General features: G+C 37.0%; 1 pseudogene; it reads left to right on the forward strand.

The window, feature by feature from the left end:
- The first annotated feature begins 601 nt into the window (after positions 1 to 601).
- LOC138839264 (mitochondrial import inner membrane translocase subunit Tim9 pseudogene) lies at positions 602 to 1,445 on the forward strand (annotated as a pseudogene).
- The last annotated feature ends 7,185 nt before the right edge of the window (positions 1,446 to 8,630 follow it).

Genomic DNA, 8,630 nt, shown 5'->3' on the forward strand with positions numbered 1-8,630 from the left:
AAGGATACCCATAGGACAGTATATTGGAAACCATCTTTACAACTTGGGGGGGGGCAGAGATGGAAGGAAGGTAGGGAAGAGAGTGGGAGGGGAGGAGGGAAGGGATAGTGGACAACAACAGGGGAAGAGGTAACAATGCTCAACAAGAAATGTACTCATTGCCTTACTCATGTAACTGTAACCCCTGTGCACAGCATCTTTAAAATAAAATTTAAAAACTGCCAGAAATGTCTTGAACCAATTTTGTAGAATCTCTGTAAAACAATCTAAAGTAAACTTTAACAATTAAGAAATTAAGCAAAAGGAGAGAAATAATCTTCAAACATAAGACAAGCATTGTGGTATTTTTACTCACCCTTACCCAATTCTACTCTTCCCAAGGAGTGTCAACAGTATTAATCTTGAGAAACAGTAACCCAGTTTGTAGTTTTTCCTCTTCGACTAGAACGAGAAAAGCAGACCTTATTTGCAAATTATTGTGTAAATCTGTTCTAACCTTGTAGGGAATAACTACAGGAAAGACTTGATCATTTTAGTCTCACATTAGTCAGGATACACATAGGAAAACTGGCAGGTACCACTCATAAATCTCTAAGGTTGGATGGAGGCATGTCTTAAAAGGTAGAGCACTAGCCAAGCAAGCAAGCCAAGCAAGCATGGGGTCCTGAGTTCAAACCCCAATACTACAAAAAAATAAATCTATAAGAGACTACAAACCTGAAGTTGTCTTGGGAAACAGATTCTGATTTAATAATATAATAGGCCACCTAAGGATCAAAAAGGCAAACAAATGGCCCCACCATAGCTGCACCTGCTGTCACCCTATACTGGACAGGCTTTGCAACACCCTAACGATGTACCAGCCACTGATACGATAGCCTATGATTAAGTAAGAAATCATACCTAACTAGATATATTCAAGCAAAGGCTGGGCACCTTCATTTCCAAAACAGAAAGGAAACTCACAAATACCAGAATCTGACCAGACAAAACAGTTTGAAGAATGCCTGAGAAGCTAAAATAAACTTGCAGAAACCTTCTTTTGAGACTGTGGTAAAGACTTCACAAGAGAAGCAAAGCCTGACAAGTTCATCTGTTGAAAACATTGCCTACAGAAATATTTTTTTTTTGGTCCAGTTGTGGGGCCTGAACTCTGGGCCTGGGCGCTGTCCCTCAGCTCTTCAGCTCAAGGCTAGCGCTCTACCTACCACTTGAGCCACATCGCCACTTCCGTCTTTTTTCTTTTTGCTTATGTGGTGCTGAGGAATCGAACCCAGGGCCTCATGCTTGCAAGGTGAGCACTCTACCACTGAGCCACCTTCCCAGCCCGCCTACAGAAATATTTTTAAATGACCCAAAGGATATGCATGAGGTTTCAGTAATATCATATTCAGCAGAATGAAACCCTAGTAGCAAAAGCAGGACTCGTTGGCCAGCCACGATAGGGAAATCCTGATGGATGGACTTCCAAGGAAAGATCACTTGTTACTCATTGCACTGGAAATGGGGATTCATCTCGTAGAATCCTCTGAAAGCAGTTAAGGCACCCTGTTAAACCATCTATCCTAGCTACTTGGCAAATGGAAACCACTGGAGAAACAAAAATCACTGTTCCCTGGAAATAATCAAAATAGGTCATTGTTCAGTGAAATAGTAAAGTGTAACATTTGTTGAGGCCTTAAGATTCACAGCTTGTAATTTTGGTTAGAAAAAAAACCAGTGTTTCTTCAGTTGTAACTCTTAATTTTAAGGCAAATATGTGTCCAATCATGTATAAGATAGAAAAAATAATTACTAAAAGTAAAATGAATGGAAAGATCACTAAAAAAAAGATGAAGAATTTTGACATCAGCAAGGGAGAAGAAACTCCTCATGGAATTATTAGCAGATTTCTCATTAGAAACTGAAGAAGCCAGGAGACAGGAGGATAGCATATTTTAAATTCTGAAAGAAGGGAAGCCTATGAACTGATAATTCTATATCCAGAAAAAGCTACATAGAGGCTGGGGAGAAACTTACAACATGCCATATTTAACATAAAAAAGAGAGGTGGCTTAGGAGGGATGGGTGGATGTTGAAAGGATGACATTGATCAAGATGAATTGTATTCATAAACTGCTTTGTTGAGTGGCATCTCCTTAAAAATACTTAAAGATGATAAAAATATTTTAAAGAATATAAAAAGAAAAATACAGTACAGCAAATTACAACTATATGTCCCCTACACCCCTCACCAAAGTGGTAAATGACTGAAATGAAAGGCTTTATATCTCAAAGCTCAAATCTTTATATCTGAAACTCAAAGCTTTATAGCTGAAGCTAAAAGATCTTTGCTAAATTCATGAGCAATATAAAAGCCATTGATATTACAATCTTGGTTTATTACTCTTTTTATTTACTATGGAATTTAAAAGGCAAATGAATAAAATAATTATAAATCAACATTACACATTATATACATCAAGAAAGGTATCATTTGCTAAGTGAAATGAGCCCCAAGATATGGACACAAGAGGTTTTTCTTTGTTGTTGTTGCTTTTAATGCACTGTGTGATTTTTTGGTTTCTTTTGTATGTTCTTCCCCCTATGGAATAACCCCTGTTGTCACTGTATTTGATTTTGGTACCCTGCATCTTGCATATACACTTATCCAATTTGGGGAGGGGAAAGAGAATAACAAAATGCTGAAACAAGGACACAGGATGGCCCATTGCAACAAAGAGACTCACAAGACACTGTTGGAAATGAACTTTACAACTTCGGGGAGGGGGGAGGAGTGAGGGAGGTATGAAAAGGAATGGATAGTAGGAGAAAAACAAAGGAGGGCCTAGCAGTGCTCCACAAGAAATGTACTAATTACTCATGTAACTGTAACCCCTCTGTACAGCATCTTCACAATAAAATAAAATTTTAAAAAAGAAAGGTATCACTTATTTATATATTTTCTAGTCTATTTGAATATATGTTTTCAAAATAATCTCTCATGATATCCGGTTTTCATTGATATTTGTTGTGATATTCCTATTTTCATCTCTAATTTTACTAATTTAGGTCTTTTCTGTTCTCGTTTTAGTCAGATTGACTATGAATTTATCAATCTTACTTATCTTTTTTTGTTGTTGTTGTTGGTCATGAGGCTTGAACTCTGGGCCTGGGCACTGTCCCTGAGCTCTTCAGCTCAAGGCTAGCGCTCTACCACTTGAGCCACAGCACCACTTCCAGTTTTCTGGTGGTTAATTGTAGATAAGAGTCTCAAAGACTTTCCTGCCAGGATTGGCTTTGAATCATGACCTCAGATCTCAGCCTACTGAGTAGCTAGGATTACAGGTGCCAGGCTTACTTATCTTTTCAAAGAACCAGTTTTTTGTTTCATAAATTCTTTGTATAGATAATTTCTTCCCTATTTTATTACTTCTTTCCATTTGTTAATTTGGGGTTTGGCTTCTGGTTTCACTAGGAACTTGAGTTGCATTATTAGGCTACAAATATTGATGCAAATTTGCTTGCCACAATAGTACAAAGCTTAATTTAGAAGCACATTAAAAGGGTTATATATCAGGACCAAGTAGGATTTAATCCTGCAATGCAAGGATGGTACAAATAATGGAAACCTAACAACAGAATACCACACATTAACAGAATAAAGTAAAAAGATATCTTCATTGATGCAGAAAAGATATTTAATAAAACTTAACATTCTTTCATGACAAATTTATACATTAAACTAAGAACCATGATAAAAGCCATACATGAAAAACCTACACTGAACATAAAATTGAATGCTGAAAGGACCAAGAAAGGGGAAAGTTTTTCTTCTGATATCAGAAAGAAGTTGAGAATACCCACTTATGCAACTACTTCTTCTTTCTCCTCCTCCTCTTCCTCCCCCTCCTCTACCCCCCCCTTCTTCTTTTTTTGGTCGGTGGTGGGGCTGGAACTCAGGGGCCTGGGCATTATCCCTGAGTTTTCAAGGTTAGCACTCTACATTGAGTCACAGCACCCTTCTGGTTTTCTGTTGGTTATTTGGAGATAAAGGTCTCATGGACTTTACTGCTGGGGCTGGCTTCAAACCATGATCTTCAAATCTCAGCCTCCTGAGTAGCTAGAATCACAGGTGTGAGTACCTGGCTCACTTATGACACTTCTATTTAATTTGTTATCACAAGTTCTTTGCGTAGTAACTAGGCAAGAAAAAGAAAAGCATCAAAATTGGGAAAGGAAAACATAAAATAATGCCTGTTTATAGATGATATGATCTTTCATATATATAGAAAACACTAAAGATCTACAAAAAATGGAGCTAATATATTTATTCAAGCAAAGTGACAGCATGTATGCTTAAATAACAATCACTTGTATCCCTATGTTAACAATATACAAACTGAAAAAATAAGAACACAATTCCACTTATATAGCATCAAAAAGAGTATTCAAGAACAAATTCAAACAAGGATGTGAAAATCCATACAACTTTTAAGAGACTGACAGTCAAAACATATGAAAAATTGCTAAAATTCAACAAAAAGATTTCAAAAATGGTAAAAGGATATAGATATTTTATCAAATAAAGTATACAAATTATCATTAAGCATATAAAAATGCTCCACATTACTAATGATTAGAGAAATGAAAACAAAAAAATGTGACTCTACTTCACTCCAATTAGGATGCTGATGATTTTAAAAACAGAAAATACAGCAAGTGTTGGTGTGGATGTAAAGAAATTGGAGCACTGGTGCGTTACTGATGAAAATGTAAAATAACGCACCTATTGTGGAAAATAATTTGTTGTTTTCTCAATAACTTAAAACTAATTATCATATGACTAATCAGTTACATTACCTAGTGTACACTCAAAAGAATGGAAATCAGCGGCTCAAATCGACATTTGTACACTAATATTCATAGCAGTATTATTCATAATAACTAAGGGGTGGAAATAATGCAAATGTATATCAACAAATGGAAAGATAAAACATGATGCACATGTATATATATGCATATAAGAATATTACTCAACTTAAAAATAAATGAAATTCTGATGTATTCTACAACATGATGAACCTTGAAAATATTATGCCTAGTGAAATAAATCAGAAGTAAAAGGACAAATATCTCATTCCACTTACTGTAGGCACCTACAATAGGGAAATTTATAGAGATAGATGATAAAATAGAGATTGCCAGTGACTGGGGGTAGGGGACTTGGAGTTATTGCTTAGTGGAATGATGAAAAGGCTAGTGGTTATGGTTGTACAACACTGTACATACATATGCTAATGACATTTTAAAATGGCTAGAACATTAAGTTTTATGCTATGACTTACCATAGAATAATTAAAATGAAGAAATGAAAGGGAAACATTGCAGAGAAGCCATGATAATCACTGGATCAGCCTGTTAGACCCTTTTCCTTTTCCCTCATTTTACTAGCAGCCTTCCTTCCCTGCACTGATCTTCCCAATACCTGGAAGAAAGGAACACTAGTCTAGGAACTGACAGCCACTTGTAACCAACAAAGACAAAACCATGTATTCAACACTCACTATATGCCAGACATTCTGGTGGACATTTTTGGTAAATATATTCTACTTTCATTCTCATAACCACTGTACAATTAGGTTATGATTGCATTTTTTCACGAGGGAAGTATGTGGAGTAGAGAAAGAAAATTCTCAACTTTTAAAAAATTTTCAATTATTTTAACATCCCATGACCAGAAAGTGGAAGGTCTATGATTTGGATACAAATCAATATGTAGGGCCCTCATTGCTAACAACTGTGCTAGCATTTCCTAGACTTCAGTAGTCATTTATTTATCACCTTCATTCTTTTAACCAAAACATTAGGATGTTTGCCTTAACCCAGCTCCTTTATTGCCCAGTCTTATCCTCTGTGGTGTGGCTCAAAGGCTACATCACCAGCTATAAGCAGGCAAGCTGAGCAAGTGAAAGATCTCCAAGTACAAGCCCCAGAGAGGTTGCTGAGTTCAAGCTCCAGTACTAGTGTACACACACACACACACACACACACACACACACACACACACACACACACACACACACACACACACACACACACACACACACACACACACACACACACACACAGAATTGAGCCAACCATTTTAGAGAGATCAAATTTAATTTAAAAGGAACTGAAAACAAGAGCTATCAAATATAACATTGTTTCTAAAGCAAACTTGCTTTACCCAGGAAATGAACACAATTACATCTCTACTTTGGGGACAATATACTCTCAAATAAAGCTTCCTATTTCTTTGATTTAACCTTTGACAAAGACAATCTGAGGGAAGGTAAATAGAATTAAAGCAAGTAGGATCCTGATTAAAAAGCTACATGATAACAACTACCTCCAAATTCCATGTGCTTTCTCCCTCTATTTCAAGTAGATACACCCTAGCTGGAAGGAGAAAATCTGGGAAGAAGGAAGCTTGTCCAACTCTGCTCTCTACACATAAAATTTATATACTAAATTCTTAGTAGCATCTATTTAATGTCACTCATCAATAAAGAAATTTTTAAAGAACTCATTGTATAAAGGTTGGGGATTAATTAGGTTAAACTGATCAGATTATGGAAACATCAGTATTCTCATTTACTTATAAAACATTGACTGGGTTCCCCAACTACAACAACTGCAGCCTGACCCTGCCAGCTGAGCAACAGTGCCTCCTCCCCTCGAAAGAACAGCAGATCACCTTTTCCCCAGTCTTGACATCCTTGATTCTACTTTCCATCTCTAAGAATTTCTAGGTTCTAGGTTTCCTACAGAGGTGGAACAATATTGGAATCATCACCCAATGCCCTTTTCTGTGTCACTTATATAATATTCAAAAGGATTATCCATGTTGCAGCATATGCCAGAATTCTGTGGGTTTAGTAACATATAGTCATAATATTTTAAAGTTTATGTATGTGTAGTATATCCATTCATGTTAACGAACAGTGGGATTTGCTTCCATTCTTTTGTCTATTCTGAATATCACTGCTAAGAAAACAGACATTACAATATCTATTTGAATTGCTACTTTTAATTCTTTTGGGGAGGTATAAAAATTTTTAATGTTTTTACTCACCTATGACAAATATTTAATATTCCTTGAAATATATGATGTGGCTAAAGAAAGATATACTTTACATATGTGTGGTACACACGTGTGTGTGTGTGTGTGTGTGTGTGTGCCAGTACTGGGGCTTGAAAATAGGGCCTAGGCATTGTCCCTGAGCTTTTGTGCTCAAGGCTAAAGCTCTGTCACTTGAGCTAAAGCTCCACGTTGGGCTATTTGCTAGTGTTTTATTTTTTATATTTTTGTTGGTCATGAGGCTTGAACTCTGGGCCTGGGCCCTGTCCTGAGCTCTTCAGCTCAAGGCCAGCATTCTACCACTTGAGCCACAGCACTACTTCCGGTTTTCTGGTGGTTAGTTGGAGATAATTAGTTAATTTTTTTGGGGGGGGCGGTCAGGTTGTGGGGCCTGAACTCTAGGCCTGGGTGCTGTCCCTCAGCTCTTCAGCTCAAGGCTAGTGCTCTACCACTTGAGCCACAGCGCCACTTCAGGCTTTTTTTCTTTTTGCTTATGTGGTGCTGAGGAATCAAACCCAGGGCCTCATGCATGCAAGGCAAGTGCTCTACCACTGAGCTACCTTTCCAGCCCCTTAGTTGGAGATAAGAGTCTCACGGATTTACCTATCTGAGTTGGCTTTAAACTGCAATCCTCAGATTTCAGCCTCCTGAGTAGCTAGGATTACAGGTGTGAGGCACTGGCACCCAGCATTAGTGTTTTGTGGAAGATAAAAAGCCTTACAGGCTTTCCTGCCTGGGATGGCTTTAAACTGCAATCCACAGATCTCAGCCTCCTGATCAGCCATGACTACAGGCATGAGTCACCAGTGTGTTTTCATAAAAAATATTTTTTATATGTAAGTATATGTATACTTTGTATGTATTAAAATATTATATACATAGGCTTTAATTCATTCTTCAAATATTTATCAATTTCTACAAAATGATTATGTGTTTTAATGGATTATCTTAAATCCTTATATCAATATTTTAAATTTCAAAGTAGTTTAAAATTATGACCAATCTTCGATAAGGGAGCTAAAAAAAATAGAATGGAAGAAAGACAGCCCTTCAGCAAATGGTGCTGGCAAAATTGGTTAAACACCTGTAGAAAACTAAAGCTAGATCCTTGTATATAACCCTGCATCAGAATCAACTCCAAATGGATCAAAGACTTCGAAGTCAAAGCAGACATCCTGAAAACATTACAGGAAGGAATAGGAGAACTATAGGGCTCCATGGTATAGGTCAAAATTTTTTTAATACAGACACAGAAACACAACAAATCAAAGAAAGGGATTGCATGAAACTGCAGAGCTTCTGCATAGCAAAGGACATAGCTAGAAAGATCAATAGAAAGCCCACAGATTGGGAGAAGATCTTCACTAGCCATACAGCAGACAAGGGCCTCATATCTACAATATACTTAGAACTCAAAAAATTAACTCCCCCAACAACAAATCCTCAAAGAAACAACTGCCTGATAAATAAGTGGGCTAAAGACTTAAAGAGAAACTTCTCTGAAGAAGAAAGAAGGATGGCCAAT

Source organism: Dipodomys merriami, unplaced genomic scaffold (assembly GCF_024711535.1).
Source record: "Dipodomys merriami isolate MVZ:Mamm:240054 unplaced genomic scaffold, mDipMer1.0.p SCAF_3, whole genome shotgun sequence".
In the NCBI taxonomy this organism is placed as follows: domain Eukaryota; kingdom Metazoa; phylum Chordata; class Mammalia; order Rodentia; family Heteromyidae; genus Dipodomys; species Dipodomys merriami.